The sequence below is a fragment of the Silene latifolia genome, unplaced genomic scaffold (genome assembly GCF_048544455.1).
Source record: "Silene latifolia isolate original U9 population unplaced genomic scaffold, ASM4854445v1 scaffold_88, whole genome shotgun sequence".
Taxonomy (NCBI): domain Eukaryota; kingdom Viridiplantae; phylum Streptophyta; class Magnoliopsida; order Caryophyllales; family Caryophyllaceae; genus Silene; species Silene latifolia.
Window position 1 is genome coordinate 3,251,500 of NW_027413793.1, and position 16,862 is coordinate 3,268,361.

The following is a 16,862-nucleotide window of genomic DNA, read 5'->3' on the forward strand; positions in this document are numbered from 1 at the left end:
CCTACTACTAATAAATCACCAGGAGTATTAAAACATGCGGTACATAAGCACTACTTAAACACCTTGAAACCATAGAAAACATAACACGTAATCAAGACCTTTTGACTCATCAGGCATACAACACGAATTAGTCAATTTGTTTGATATAAATTCTGAAACATATTTCCCAATAAAAGTAACAACATATGATCCATGACAACAACAACATTACTTCCATATCACACATGTGTTTGACATTTTAGCAACCACATCATTCAATCGTGTCCAAAGAACTTAGTATAACTCCTTTTCAAAGAAAACAAAAGATATCGCATAATTAGCCTAGACATGTACATATACCATCATATAACTTGTAAAACATTATCTATGGCAAAAGATTAGCAAGGTGAACCAGTTCTCTGGTTTGCACGGTTTGAACAAATAGGCAACTCGCGGCTCAATTAAACGTAACTATAACGACTATCATTTAAACATACACATAACATGTGGATTATCAAAGGGTTATCCCATTATAATTGTCAACATAGTTATCATAAACAATATTCGTTAGATTATAATTGATAGCAACGACTCGGAAATATAGGTATGTCAAATGTCGTGCTACAATTGCAAGAATCACTTTAGCGTTTTATGACTATATAATAACGAACATATTCAATAAGGAATAACGACTTAATCGTTTATTATCATGTTATAGGTTTTAGGTTCAACTGAAATAATTTAATGTAATGAAAGCAATAAGTATAACTATAGGCACACAGACTCACATAAAGGACCTTAGAACTCAGATGACATCCTACATGTGGGAACATTTAGACATAATCATTACTACCATTCATGTGTAAACATTTAACATAATTATTGTAAATATTCATGCGAGTACATTAGGACGTTTAACGCCACCAATTTTACCAAGATATGCTAATATAGTTTTACATTTATGTATACCCGACCACTATACAAATATGATGAACACCAGAGATATTACAACATGCCACAAAATATGCAAACAACTGGACTCATACAACATATTTCACCCTCGATTAAGAATCAAATTAATCTATTCAATTTTACTCATACTATCATGCCAACAATGTTATCAACTAAGTTTTAATTTTATCACTTGTTAAGATACATAACTACTGAACATGTGTGCGACTATCTTCATATAAAAACATTATAATTTCACATTGCTAAGACTCATTAATTAATCAATCAACTGTATGAAAACTTAACATAGAACGCACATTTTACAGGTCATGATTCACGTTGTAACTTTCAAAAATCACGAATAAATAGCCGTTCAACGAAAACTTGAGATATATTACTTTTCATAACATACAGAGAGTTAATAAGTCGTGATAAGAAGAATGAGGTCCAAAGTTCAAGAATTCAATTTTTAAAGAATTTTACAACTCAGTTGGTCCAAACAAGTATGTGGCAGCACTTGGTCCGAACTTGGGTCAGTTTGCAAAACTTACCATTTAATATAGAAACATCAAAAATTTTCGTGGCTTATCAATTTGAAAACGTATGCGAACCTTCTAGTCGATGGAGTTGGAATTACGCAAAAATCATTTATACAAATTAAATGAGGATTTTTACAAAATCGTTGGTCAAAACATCACCGCACAGGAACTTCCTGACCACAGCCCACTAAAATATTTATTACTCCTAATCCGTATATCCTATAAACATGAAACCATTGCCAAATGAACACTAACTCACGAGGCTATCTCTCATAAAATTTTCATCCATAGGAAATTAACAGAAAAGAAATGACAGTAAGATCAATTAGGGAGTAAAATCAAACAAACGTGTTTCAGCACTAGGTCATTCTTTACTATGTTACAAGCTCTTATGAACCCACTATGTACACCAACCCATCCCAACTTAAATCTCACACTTTGCACTTACGTAAACGTCTATCCCATAGAATCCCTTCGCATCTCGACCTACTCCTTACATCGAAATCACGATTGCTATGACTAGAAACAAGCAAGTCAATACTGTTTCTAATTACTATCACAATACTATACTAGCATAACTTCGGGATCACATAACCGCATATCACTAGACATAATAGCACTATCAACACGTCATTCACATCCATCCAGATAAATATCATCAATTCGCAATTATTTTCACGCTCACGATTACCACAATCCACACTTCATTGATTATCAATCTGAACACGAAAAATTTATTTCTCATTTCCACAACATCATATGATAACGTCATCATTCATATAAAATACTTACCGTAACGTTGTCCTGCAAAATGGTTAGAATATATGGGTCTCAAGGTATACATCAACTCGATTATATCCAAGGTTTTCCTGCTAACTACCCCATTCACTCAATTTTCTCTCGGGTTACCTGGTTCAAAACTGAGAGGGCAAAAGAGCACGTATTAAGGGCGCCTTCTTAACCGCATTGTGAGCTCCTAGCAGTTTATTCCCAGGGGTTCATTTTATTTAGACACATCCTACGTTCATTGGATTCATTGGTTTAGGCCTGAGGATCGTTCGCTCTGATACCACTTTGTAACACCCCGGTTTATGAAGGAGCCTTTAGCAAGACATTCCCTAATAAACCGAACTGTTACCATCTCGGTTTCCCGAGGTAGTGAATAACAAATTAAACTCCAAGGCAAATTATATGATTATTTTTAACTTAACTTTTACTAACCTTGTTTACATCAAATTACAAGAGCTAACATAAATAAAAGTGAAGGTCTTCTAGATGATGATCTAGCTACTAAGTCGTCTGATCCAGTGTCTCACGCCCATCCAGCTCCCGTTCTATCTCTTAACCTGTCAAGTCTGCTCGCCAATGTTTGGGTCATCACAGGTGTTCACGAATACACAGGGTCAACCACGAGGTTGACTAGGGAAAACAATGAAACAACAAAAATATGATATGCATGCTCCTCCGTCACCTCCATCTCCACCTCAACTCATATATCATAACTCATATCTCATAACTCATATCTCATAACTCATAACCCGGACAACCCAGCCATACCGATCCCCGGTAGACTATATATATCGACCGTAGTCGATCCGCCACTCACTTGTTGAGGACACCAGGGCAAGTCCGAGAACCCGCCTGGGCCTTATCACAACCTCATCATCACCACACCATATCACCTCAATATCCTCCATCTTCAATGCATATGAATGCTCCACAGTAAACAATGCAATACAAATGTATAACAATGAATGAAATCATGCCAGCTACCAAATGTCGTGATAACACACTCAACACGAACAATTCAGTCAACCATACCATAGCGTAATCAACAACCACGAATCAAGTCACGTTCACAACTTGGTCATATGAAACACAAACAAGTCAACACAATTCAATAACACGATAAGAAGTCAAGTGTATTTCCTACCTCAATACCGCAATCAAATAGTCGGGTGTCCAAAGAATATTCCACAACAATGCTCCCTCTGAAAGATAATTAAATGATAAACAATCACTTAACTATTCCCGTTCCCAAAATAGAAGTTACTAAAAATAGAATTTCTTAAAATGGAAACTTTCCCGATATAGTAACTTTTCTCTTTTAACAAACCCGACTCAAAATCCGTCTCTAATTATTTTAAAAGACTCGGGAATTTAAATTAAATAAATTATTTAAATGACTCGGGAATTTAAATTAACTACAAAATACGATAATTTAAACAATAAAGAAACGAATCAAAGCCGACTAAAAACACGCCCAAACCCACGACTTCCAACCCGTTTCCCGAACTCCCACGCGCCCCCTTCCACCGTGACAGCCGCCAGGTCAGACACCGGGTCTGACCTGAGCACCCACCAACACCCTCACCGGGTTCGACTCCGTCGGTGAGTCGACCGTGGCCACGAACTCCCCCGGTTCACTCCACCTCCCACGTTGCCACCACAAAGAAACCCAACAACACAACCCCACAGTCACCGCTGCTGTCAACAAAGACTCCACCCTATCACCACCACTCGCTCACCGTCTAGCCACGCACACGATCGCCGTGGCGCCGCCATTTCGACCTCCCCCGAGTCCACGGTGGCGCCACCCCAAGCCTAGCATCTAAACTCGCCTGAAAACATAAATAAACTCGTTTGCTACCCCCCCCCCCCCCCCATGTCGATGCCGCCTATCTCTGCCACCACCACCACCTAAAGCCCACCTGACCGCCACCAATAGGGGCGACTCAGACCACCCAACACCATTACCCCGACACCAACCACCCTTATTACCTCCCTGCGACACACCGAGACAACAACCACAACCTGACAACCAACAAAAGAGAAAAGGGATGGTGACTGCTTACCTAAACCGCCACGAAAATTACCACCAGGCCGCCTCACCACGTCGACAACCACCCTAAGCTCTTCCCGCCGCACCGTCAATCAATGCCCACTCTCTCTCTCTCTCTCTCGAATTGCGTGAAGGCTGATGTTTGATGCCGAAGAAAAGAGGTAGGCGGGTGAGGGAGTAGGGTTTGTAATGTTAGGGTAGAATTAGGTTAAATTTTAGGTTAGATGGTAAATGGGTTATGGGTAGACGTGATTGGGTAAGTGGGTAAATGTTATGGGTCCGCGTGGTTGGTAAAAGAATTAGTTAACGTGATCTCATTCAGTTAAACCCGTCTTGACAAGCTTACGAATAACTCGATCCTACGATATCAATACGACCAGAGAATTACTCGGCTCAATAAACAATATAAAATACGGGGTATTACATCGAGGCACTCGATCGAGTATGTTGGGCACTCGATTGAGTAGCCTCAACTTGATCGAGTGGGTTCTGGTACTCGATCGAGTGGGGTCTGTGCAGGCTATATACGTGTTTTGGCTTATAGTATGCATGTTTATATCTACCTTTTTTATATAGTTACAAGATGCCGCCAAAGAAAACTGCCTTGTATGTTAGAGCTGAGAACATGACCACCGATGACATAGTTAAGATGTTGGAGCACCAAGATGCTCTTAAGGAAGCTTTAAAGAGAGTGGGGAAGGATAAGGAGGTTGATCATTCAAAGATCAGTATCCATGTAGCGAGATTCAACCCGAAAGAGTATAAGGGGACCAGGGAACCAATTCTTCTAGATAATTGGCACAGAGAGATGGAGAATATCTTGGAGTTGGTGCACTGTCCTGATGAGTTGAAGGTAGAAAAAGCTACGTTCTACTTGAGAGAAGCGGCAGGTGAGTGGTGGGACAAGGTAAATGTGAATGCTAGGGACATGTATGCGAAGAAGGGACTACCTGCTATACCTTGGGATGAGTTCAGGAGAGCCATGAGGAGAGAGTTTGTACCGGAACATGTGAGGAGTAAGCTGAGAGAGGAGTTCGATGAGTTTAAGATGACATCTGACATGACGGTGGCTGAGTACTACCGTAAGTTCAATGAGAAGGCGAGGTATGCTGAGGATATGGGGTTGAGTGAGGAGAACCTAGCTTTGAGGTTTAAGAAGGGGTTGACCCCCAAGATAATGGAGAAGTTACCTGTGGGAATCCTTACAGATGTTAAGGAAGCTTATGAGAGAGTTGGGAGGGCTGAGACATTGGTGGAGATGACCAGAGAGAGAGGAGCTGAGCAAAGAAAGGCTGAGAACGAGAGTGGTGGCCAATCCAATTACAAGAAGGGCAACCACACTCAGGCTAGAGCATATTCATCTGGTTCGGGGTTTAGTGGTGGGGCTTCCTTTGGGCATGGCCGTGAGATTGGTAGCGGTAGCTGGGGAATGACCTGTTTCGGCTGTAGCGGTGTAGGCCACAAGAGACATGAGTGTACCAGTGTGATGCCGGGAGGTTTTCAGAGACCGGATCAGGGGAGCTATTCTCAGGGTCCGGCACAGAGTTATGCAAGCAACAGACCAGCTGGGTCATGGAACAACCGGGGAGGTCAGAGCAACAACGGTGGAGGTAACCGCAATGGCGGTAATTCTTATCAGAAGCCAGCTACGAACACCAACAACAACCAAGGGTCGGGTGCTAAGCCGACTACCTCAACCAGTACTGTCCAGGGAGGTGGACATAAGACCAGTGGAAAGCTGTTTATGATGGAGAAGAAAGCAGCTGAGGACGATGCACATGTTATCACTGGTACTTTTCTTGTTAATGGTGTTCATACCTTTGTTTTGTTTGATTCGGGGGCGTCACAATCGTTTGTATCTTCGAGTCATGTTAAACGGTTGGGTCTGAGGGAATATGAGTCTGTAAGTGAGAAAGTTTGTATACCTTCGGGTGAGTCTGTATCATGTGGGAGGTTGTATAGGGATGTATCCATGATAGTTGGGCAAGTTGATCTACCTTAGACGGTTTTGAGATGATAGTCGGGATGGATTGGTTAGGAAAGTACAAAGCTAAGATCGACTGTCATCAAAAGAAAGTGTCTCTGAGAGGTCCTAAGGGCATTAGTGTGTCTTATCGTGGGTTTGTTGTCAAACCCAAAGTTAAGCTGATTGCAGCTGTGACCTTGAAGTCCTATCTGAGGAAGGGGTGCCCGATGATCTTGTGCCATGTGAGAGATAACAGGATGGAGAGTCCGACAGTTGAGCAGATACCAGTTGTGGGGGAGTTTTCAGATGTCTTTCCAGAGGAGATTCCGGGGTTGCCACCGAAGAGGGAGATAGATTTCAGTGTTGAGTTGAAATCGGGGACGGGGCCAATCTCTAAGGCACCGTACCGGATGGGTCCTAAGGAGTTGGAGGAGCTCAGGAAACAGCTAGATGATCTGATAGAGAGGGGATACATTAGACCTAGTGTATCACCGTGGGGAGCACCAGTTCTATTTGTGAAAAAGAAAGATAGGAGCTTGAGGTTGTGCATAGATTACAGGGAGCTGAACCGAGTGACGGTGAAGAACAAGTATCCTTTACCAAGGATAGATGACCTGTTTGATCAGTTGAGTGGTGCATCAGTCTTTTCCAAGATTGATTTGAGGTCGGGGCACCATCAGGTGAAGATTAGAGAGGAGGACATACCAAAGACAGCTTTCACGTCGAGGTATGGCCATTATGAATATGTGGTGATGCCTTTTGGGTTATCTAATGCGTCGGCCGTGTTTATGGATTTGATGAACAGAGTCTTCAGTCAGTTTTTGGACAAGTTTGTGGTGGTTTTTATAGATGACATCTTAGTCTATTCCAAGACTAAGGAGGAACATGAGGAGCATCTGAGGATTGTGTTGCAGACCTTGAGGGAGCATGAGTTATATGCAAAGTTGTCCAATTGTGAGTTCTAGTTGGAGAAAGTTTCTTTTCTGGGGCATGTGATTTCTAAAGATGGGGTAGCTGTGGATCCAGCAAAGATTGAGGCAGTTACCAAGTGGGAAGCACCAAAGAATGTAGCTAAGATCAGGAGTTTCTTGGGTTTAGCTGGATATTATCGACGGTTCGTGAAAGATTTCTCCAAGATTGTTAGACCTATGACAGCTTTGATGAGGAAAGAGAACAGGTTTCGTTGGGATGAGAGTTGTGAGACGGCGTTCCAAACATTAAAGGAGCGTTTGACCACAACTCCAATCTTAGCATTGCCTGAAGGGAGTGAGAACTTTGAGGTTTATACAGATGCCTCAAAGAATGGGTTGGGATGTGTGTTGAAGCTTTGATGAGGAAAGAGAATAGGTTTCATTGGGATGAGAGTTGTGAGACGGCGTTCCAAACATTAAAGGAGTGTTTGACCACAGCTCCAATCTTAGCATTGCCTGAAGGGAGTGAGAACTTTGAGGTTTATACAGATGCCTCATGATGCGTGCATTTTATATAGGTATTTTGTACTTCATTTGCACGCATTTCTATGCATTTTGTGTAGTGTTTAGCTACAAATGTCCCCCGAATTGTCTACTTTGGTTTCTCTTGTCTTATTTGCAGGAATGAACCAAATAAGAGCATAATCATGCTTAATACCTGTCCTTATGCATGCATTTAGGAGATTAGTTGAGTCGGAGCCTTAAGACTACTATTTTGAGATGCGCAAAAACCTGATTCCAATTGGAGATGAAATATTGTCCTCTTAGCTTTCCAACGCCACCGGAAACACCCTGTTTGCCCAAGTAACGAAGAAATGGCAGCCGTTTGAAGTTCAGTGCGCGAAGTAGGAATTGTGCGCTGGAAAGTACTCGATCGAGTACAATTGTGTTCGATCGACTCCTTTTTTCTACTCAATCGAGTAGTGCCTATTTAATAAGTGTTCGATCGAGTACCTAAAGTACTCGATCGCGAGGTTTTAGCTTGGATTTGCTCGATCGAGTGATATAAAAGTCCTCGATCGAGTATTTAGCTATTATACTCGGGATTTTTATCCCGCGATAGGTTTAGTTTTGTTAATTTTCACTTCCCTATATAAGGGAGTCGTAACTAGGTTAAGAGGGACTTCTCTTTTTACCTTTTAATACTTCTCTTAATCAACTTTTCTCTCTTAATCTCTCTTCACTGTAACTTTTCTCTCTTGATCTCTTGCTTGGATTTTGGTTTGTTCTCTACGCCCGAATTGCTTGAGATTGTAATCCCTCTTCTCCTTTTAATCTTAATCTCGTTATTAGTTACTTTAATTACTTGTTCTTCTCTTAATTAATTTCTGCCGTAATTTGTTTTATGCTTAATCATTATTATTTCATCATGCTTTTTATTATTAGTTCATTCATTGTTATTAATATTGACAACATTAGTCGTATGAGTAACTAAACTCTTTCATGTCGGGATTAGGGGATCTATGGTAGGATTGTGACGATGTAGCGAATAGACTAGACGGATTACTTGTGAGAATCTGTCCCCATAGCAATATAATTGTATCACCAATTTAGTCGAATGCATGCTTCTAAATTACATTAATCTGGTTAATTTCGTTCCTGGATCGGAAGATTGGAATGAACAGACCTGCTATGAACAGTAGACTACCCTAATGAGGACGGAAGTTAAGTTAGCGGAAATCTAGGATAGAAAGTGGACCGGAAGGACCTTTCCTGTATCCTTCTCACAGTAGATTGTCTAGGCTATTTGTAGCTGAGTCGATAGACTACCATGGTGAACCGAAATCCCGACATACCTCTTTTATCTGATCACTTTTATCACTTTTATCCCTTTTTCTCGCTTTACTACTCTTACTTTATTTCTCTTACCCTTAAACCTTTAGTATTTTAGAAAACCAAATTCAAAACCCCCATTGTGACTTAGATAGACGGACTTACAGATAGATACCTTGCCTCCCTGTGGAGATCGACCCTACTTATCACTAGCTTCTGTTAGTATATTTAGGTATTTATTTTTGGTACAGAAACGACAGTATCACCTCAAAGAATGGGTTGGGATGTGTGTTAATGCAGAACGGTAAAGGGATTTCCTATGCTTCTAGGCAATTGAAGCCTTATGAGGAGAATTATCCTACACACGATCTGGAGTTGGGTGCAGTTGTGTTTGCTCTCAAGATTTGGAGACATTACCTTTATGGGGCGACCTTTAAGGTATTTTCAGATCACAAGAGTCTCAAGTACATCTTCACTCAAAAGGAGTTGAACATGAGACAGAGGAGGTGGATGGAGTTGATTGGCGATTATGACATGGATATTATCTACCATGAAGGGAAAGCCAATGTAGTTGCAGATTCTTTGAGCAGGAAGAGTGTACATTCTATGTGCACAGCCATATCTTTGATGAGATTGAGAGATGAGGTTGGGAAGTTTGGGATACATATGATCCAGAAAGGGGATGCCATGGGAGATTTGACAGTGCAGCCTGATCTTTATGATGATATTCGAGGTAAACAGGTGTTAGATCCCAAGATGGTGGAGTGGAGAGCTGGAGTAGAGAAAGGGACAGTGTCTAGATTCTCTATTCATACAGACGGTAGTTTGAGGTTTGATGGGAGGTTGTGTGTCCCTAATGATGAGGAGTTGAAAAACACAATCATGACAGAGGCTCATTGTACACCATACTCGGTACATCCAGGTGGTGACTGTTGGAATATGTGTCCTCCGACAATAATGCGATCACAATTGTCGATCATATTGATCACATGTTTAAATCTCATTTTAAGAATACGTAAGGGATGATTCAATTATATAGTCGACTGATCAACATTAATCGGTAACGATTGGCTTGCTAGAGTTTGACGTTACTATCGTGGGACGGTGGTGGTCAGTTGATACCTTAAGGTCACACCTAAAGGATGATGCCCTTATCTATAAAGTTGATTAATTGTATGACGATGCAAGTTGATCAATTCCTTAAAATTGCACAATTCGATTTGTGAGAGAGAATAAATATCTTATTGTAATGGGATTAAATAAGATTTATTTTAGTAATAAAATGCTTTGTTACTAAAATTATTTATTGTTTGAGAAACAATAGAGATAGGAATGAATGGTTAATTATAATTACACGATATTGTGAATTATAATTACATGACCCATTTTATTTATGTGATCAACTATCACTAGTAAATTTATTGGATGTAATTTAATTAATTCATGAAATGATATTTATGTGATAAATATGCATTAAATTAATTAATAACATGTATCATACTACATGTGACATATTGTGTGACAATTGACAAATTGACAAAATAAAATGGTGGTCCATATTATGTGTAAACCGAAATATGGAGGTAGTATGGGTGAGTGGGTGTGTTGTTTAATGGAAAAATAAAACACTATGATTACCTATAATGTAGGGTAGTCTTACACCTACTTTACTTAATAAGAACAAAAGTAAAAAGAAAAGACCATGCATTGGTCATGCATGTCTCCTCCAACCGGTTATGTGAGGTAGATTAGAGAATTTTATTCTCTCAATTTTACTCATCATTCATTCTAATATCACATGCAAAAAGTTCATGTATTTTCTCTCTTCTCTCTCTTTAATCTTCATCAAAAAGATGAGTTTTTGATTCAAATTATTCTAAAAGATTACTAAAATTATTAATGTAATATATGAGTGTTAGTAATCAATTTTAAGGTAAACCACATAACTAATATCTAGCTAATATTATTTAGTGGGGATAAGGGATAGTCTTGGGTGCAATCAAGAGGAGAATCTCTACTTTTGGATTTTTGGAGGATCATCCTTATATATGGATAGCTCAAGAACTAACAAGAAGGAGATCTTGTTGGTGCCCATATGACCGAAATTATGTAGTAAGGATAATGATTTCTTCTCTTTTAATTTAAGTTTGCATGCATAAGATTTGTAATTAATTTTATGACTAAATTAATCTAAAACATATATGAATATGTTAAATAATGAGATATAGATTTCTAACAAGCGGTATCATGAGCCTTGGTTGTTTGCATGCAAATCGGTTATAATTTTTCCGAGTTATACGATTAACATATAAAACTTGTAAATTTGTGTTATTATGATATATCACGAAATTATTTATGCATGTTAAAAGTTTCTGATCCTAAAATGTATTTAGGATTTTTTGGTTAATTTATGGATTTTATTGTTCATTTTATATAATATTGGCATTAAAATGTGATTTTTATGATAAAAATGTCATTTTTGGACGAAAATTAGCTAAACTTTGAATTTTCCAGTGGTTTTTGGATATGTTTTCACATATATTATTTTTAGTTGATCTGGAAATTTGCATAATTTTTGGAGTTTTATGCTCGAAAAATGGATTTTTCATGATAAAAATCGAATTTAAATGAAAAATAGGTTAATATGAGAAATATTTCGAATTTGGTCATAGAAATTTAGTATGTTGTCACATGCAATTTTACAAGATGTGTGTAAAATAATAGGCTATAATGAAGTCTTCATGCATGATTTATGGATTTTTGATGAAAAATAGCATAAATAGTGACTTAATTAGTGAATAATTGCTAAAACATACTCCATGACAAAGGAAAAACGTCACATGTTGCATTTTATTACCTTTTTCAGATCTAAAATTGAAAAGTTGATGAATATAATTTTTCTCATGTTTTTATGATTATTATTGATAAATCCGATAAACCGCAACATAGTTTTTCCGATAATTTTACGAAATTTTAACCTAAGGTTTTTGAACATTATGAGTGTCATGGTATTTTTCCAGAATGTTCATAAGTTTAAATTTCAAATTTTGAATTTGATTGAAATTTTTATGATTTATTTGGAGTTTATAGCATTTTATTATAATTTTGAGTCCATTAATGAACAATTTTAAGAAATATGAGTTAATTATAGTCAAATAGTTAGTGAAGACTAATTTTGAGTCCTAAGTTGGTTAGGGTAATTAACTTGTGCATAAATATAATTTTATGTAATTTATTGTGATTTTAAAAGGTTGAATCACGCAAACTCGTAAAAACCAATTAAATATACGATATTGGCTCCTTAAAGGCGATTTAGCATAAAATTGGGCATGTTCATACATATTATAATGCTGCATTTTATTTATGATTGTCATAATTTTATTTTATGTAATTTTTGAATTATGTAATTTTTACTTAGTATGGCCTTAGCTTTTAATTGGTATTACCCGAAATGTATGGGAATATCGATTCGGTTGTAATTTATTGTGATCTCGTATCACCGTTTTGTAATTTAATAGATTTATTTTTTATTTTAATTACAAATGTATAATAGGAAATTATGTAATTTGTTATGTAATTTATTTATTTCGGAGTTCCTTGAAGACGATGTCACTCAAGAAGGCGATACATAAAGACGGTGTTACCTCGAGATGCGTGCCAAAACCGAAGTTCAAGGGACCAATGGAGTTGGTTTCCGAATATGTAATAGTTAATTAGATTTTCTATTTTAGGAAGGCCATATTAGGATTTAATTTATGCTTTGCATTTTATTTATATGTCGCATGCATCGCTAAATCACCATAACTAAAACATGCATTATCATTTTATCGAGTTTATCGAACGTGTCAATTATAATTATCGTAGTTCACCGCTTTAGTTCACTTAAAATGTGATAGATAATAAATTGACATGACCTCTCGCTAAAATAAACAATTGAGACTTAGCCTTACCAAAAATTAGAAACCCATGAAGTACCGGTTTAGGGAGGAGTTGAGCCGGCTTTACCGTAAGACAAACCTTGTTACGTTGGTGAAGTGGGGTGATAAATGTCTAACCACCGAATTTATGTTAATGAAGGGTATTTCGGCACACCGTGCCCTAAGTTGATATGAGTTTGGATCATGGACACATTTATTCGAAATTTGGGTTGAACTCAACGAAAGTATTCACGACGATTTCCGGATGTGTTTCGGGCTAAAGATAAATATTAATGTAATTTTATCGACCAAGAGTTCTAAAAGTAGAATCGATTAAAGAGTTAATCCACCGAGTTATATTGATGAGGGGTATTTCGGCACACCGTGCCCCAAGTTAATATGAATTTGGATCTTGGAATCATTTATCATAGTTGGGTAGAGGTCACTATGTAAATGCTTTACTTGTTATTTACAAGTATTATTATAACGATGAATGTTAAGTTTTCCACTATTCCGTTATCACATTGTTCTATTTCTTTACCATAATTCATATACGATATCATTTCGTTTTTTGATTCAAATCTCCATTAAAACATCGTAACTAAAGACCAATATGAATTTTCTTCTAAAACCTCATATTATCCATTGGAAGGATCTCTTGTAAAGAGTATAGATAAAAGTTATTCATTATCAAACAGGTTTTTGATTCTTGACTAACACATCTACTTACAATGGATTGTTTTTCATATACTTAATTGAATTAAGTACCTTGAAGCGATAAATTGTTTTGGTAATTAGATTTGTCAAGAATTCGTAATTGACCAAAATATCGCAACCACTTCAATGAAAGTTTTATGACTATAACGATTGAATTGAAGAGTAATCTTCATAAGATTCAACTTTGCTTCTCTAAGTAAAGATTCTTTGAAATGAGTGGGAGCATTCTCTTAAACCGTTAAGAAAAGGACGAGGTTCAAGAAGTAAAACTAGAATGGAATTGATACAAGGTAATGTTAAAGGTAAAGTTGTTGAGAATGACTGATGTGACCATAATTGGCGCATATTTAGCCCTCGAATTAGCCTTGTTCCCATGCTTTTTAGTGCCTATTTGGGTCATTTCTTATCTTTAGTTCTTTGTTTTGCATATTCTTTGAGATTTTGATCCCTTGGTAGGAAAGGAGTAAGAATCTTGCATTTTCATGGCAAAACGAGACTAAATTGATCGAATTCAATGACCAAGCATCAAGGAGAGACAAGATTAGAAGGCCTTTGTACATATTATAGTAGAAGAGCAATGTTGAGAAAAGATCCTTGAGTCCTCAAGGAAATCCCCAAGGAATTTATGAAGAAAAGGGAAAAAAAGAAGAAGATTTGTTGCTGACTGACAATCCGAGCGGATTGTCACCAATCCGTCCGTCCCGCAAAGAAGACAATGGCGGCTTTGCCACAATCCGCTCGGATTCCCCCTCCACAATCCGCCCGGATTCCCCCGAATCCGCTCGGATTCCAACGCCAGAATCCGCCCGTCCCGACCCTATTCCGCCCGGATTCTAGCACAAAGACGGATTGTCTTCTCCAAGCTACGAAGAAAGAAGCCCTTCTCTCAGAAAATACCGGCTCCTCCTTGCTCAACTTAAAAAGTGTAATTACTAGTTTAGCCCTTAGTTAACCCTAATGCATCCTCCCTAATTTCCACTATAAATACCCCATTAGTCTAATTAGAGGAGCATGTTTTTCTTATCAATAATTAGAGTAGTTAATATCAATCAAATCTCTCTTTAATATTGTAATCAAGTTTTAATCCAAGTTTTAGTTCTTTAATCTCTCTTTTGTTCATCCTTTATTTTGGGTAATTGAAGATTATTTTTGGTTATTGTTGGGAGATTGACAACCTCTCAATCAAGCATTCAAGTACTTCTTTTATCTTTGCTTTATTATTGGAATCATTAGTAGGTATAATCTCTTAATCCCTTTTTAATTATTGTTAATTACTTTCATTTATTAATCATGTTTCATATTGTTGGTATGATTGACAACCTTGCTAGCATGATCAACATGATAATGAGTGAGTAGTCTCTTAGCTAGGGTTAATGGGTGATTAGGGAAATCAACATGGGGAATGCTTCATGCTTAAATTAATATGCTTTCATGTTTTATTTGCTTGCTTGTTTTGATCTCAACTCATGCACATGTTATATTTGATGAAATGCTAAGCCTATGAATCCTTGCATTTACTATCATCTTCTATCTTTTCAATGAGACTTGTAAGACATAACCCAACTCGAGTCTCATTAGACCATGCATGTTGTTGAGTAGGGAAGATTAAGTCGACTTGTAGGTGTTGTACAATCTAATCGATTCGGCTCCGGGACCCAAACTTTCCTAGGATTGTAAGATATAACCCAACTCAATCCATCACAACAATAATTGCTTGCTTATAATTTGAGAACATGTTTGTATGATCATATCCCATGATTCCCCTATGATCCCATGACACCCTAGTGCCTTTAATCAATTGTTTACACCCCTTTAATTCATCTTGCTTGTTTGTTTTCATTGCTATTTTAGTTTAGTAACCTTCTACATCAACCCAATTTGTGACACCCTTAGACACCACTAGTTACAATAGAAATCTCATTTCAACTCCGTCCCTTGGGATCCGACCTTTACTTGCCTCTTTACTAATTGTAGAGTTGTTTGTGGAGCTATAAATTGTGTTTTGATTCGACCGTGACCAACGACCACATCTTAATTTGTGAACACTTAGCGGGATCGCATCAAAAATGGCGCCGTTGCCGGGGACGGTGTTTGTTTGATTTAGATTTCTTTTTATTGTTATTAGTTGTGTCTTTCTTCGCCTTGAGGAAGTAAAACTCCTCAAGGTTTGTTCTAATTGTTTTCGAGTTGTTTGATATTTTGCATGTCTAGAAGGTTACAAAGTGATTTGTTACCTTTTGACCGTGAAATCGAAAGAACCTTGACGAACAATAGGAGAGTTGTTAGGAGGAATTTAAGAGGTATTAGTGAAGTTGTCCAACCCACTAGTGAGTTTGTCAATCCTTTCGCAATAGAAGGAGAAGAAAACCCATTACACAATACCCCACAAAATCCACCTACAATGCCAAAATTCTCGTCACACTCCGTACCCACCGAGGAGAATCTACCAAATGGTACTCCTACACCGCAACATCTAACCGGAAATTTTATTGCCAAGTCCGCCTTCATCCAATTAGTTGAGAGGAGCCAATTCGGGGGGATGCCTAGTGAGGACCCTCATTCTCATATGGAAACCTTTTGCGACTATTGTGATGCTATCTCTCAAACGGTCGTGACTCAAGACCAAATTAGATGGGTCTTATTTCCTTTTTCCTTAATCGGCACCGTGAAGCAATGGTTGAAGGGCCTTGATAAGGCCACCCTTGGAATAGATTCTTGGAAGAAGTTGGCTCTAGCTTTCTACAAAAAATTCTACCCACCGGAAAAGACTAACATGCTAAGAGCTCAAATTACGGGTTTTAAGCAAAGGGATGAAGAGTCTTTGTATGAAGCTTGGGAGCGGTTCAAGGGAATTTATCGCTCATGTCCTCACCATGGACTTAGCGAATGGTTTTTGGTGCAACAATTTTGGAATGGTTTATATGAAGATTCTAGGAACATTCTCAATATGGGATCAAATGGAATGTTCACCGAAGTTGATGACAATCAAACATGGAACAAGATTGAGGAAATGGCGGTCCATAACTCACAATATAGTAGACCTCGCAAGGCTACTAGAGGAGGAAAGCATGAAGTGGACTCCGTGACTCAATTGGGTGCTCAACTTAGTGCTCACATTGACACAATCAACTTGAAGTTTGAACAAGCTATGGCTAGACTTGAGGAAAACTCAAAATCATCAAAGCATCATGTTAATGCCATGACGGC

General features: G+C 38.0%; 1 non-coding gene across 1 annotated transcript; it reads right to left on the reverse strand.

The window, feature by feature from the left end:
• Positions 1–16,428: 16,428 nt before the first annotated feature.
• Positions 16,429–16,535, reverse strand: LOC141640553 (small nucleolar RNA R71). Its single transcript, XR_012543048.1, has one exon. It is a non-coding gene; the product is annotated as a small nucleolar RNA R71 (small nucleolar RNA).
• Positions 16,536–16,862: the final 327 nt, after the last annotated feature.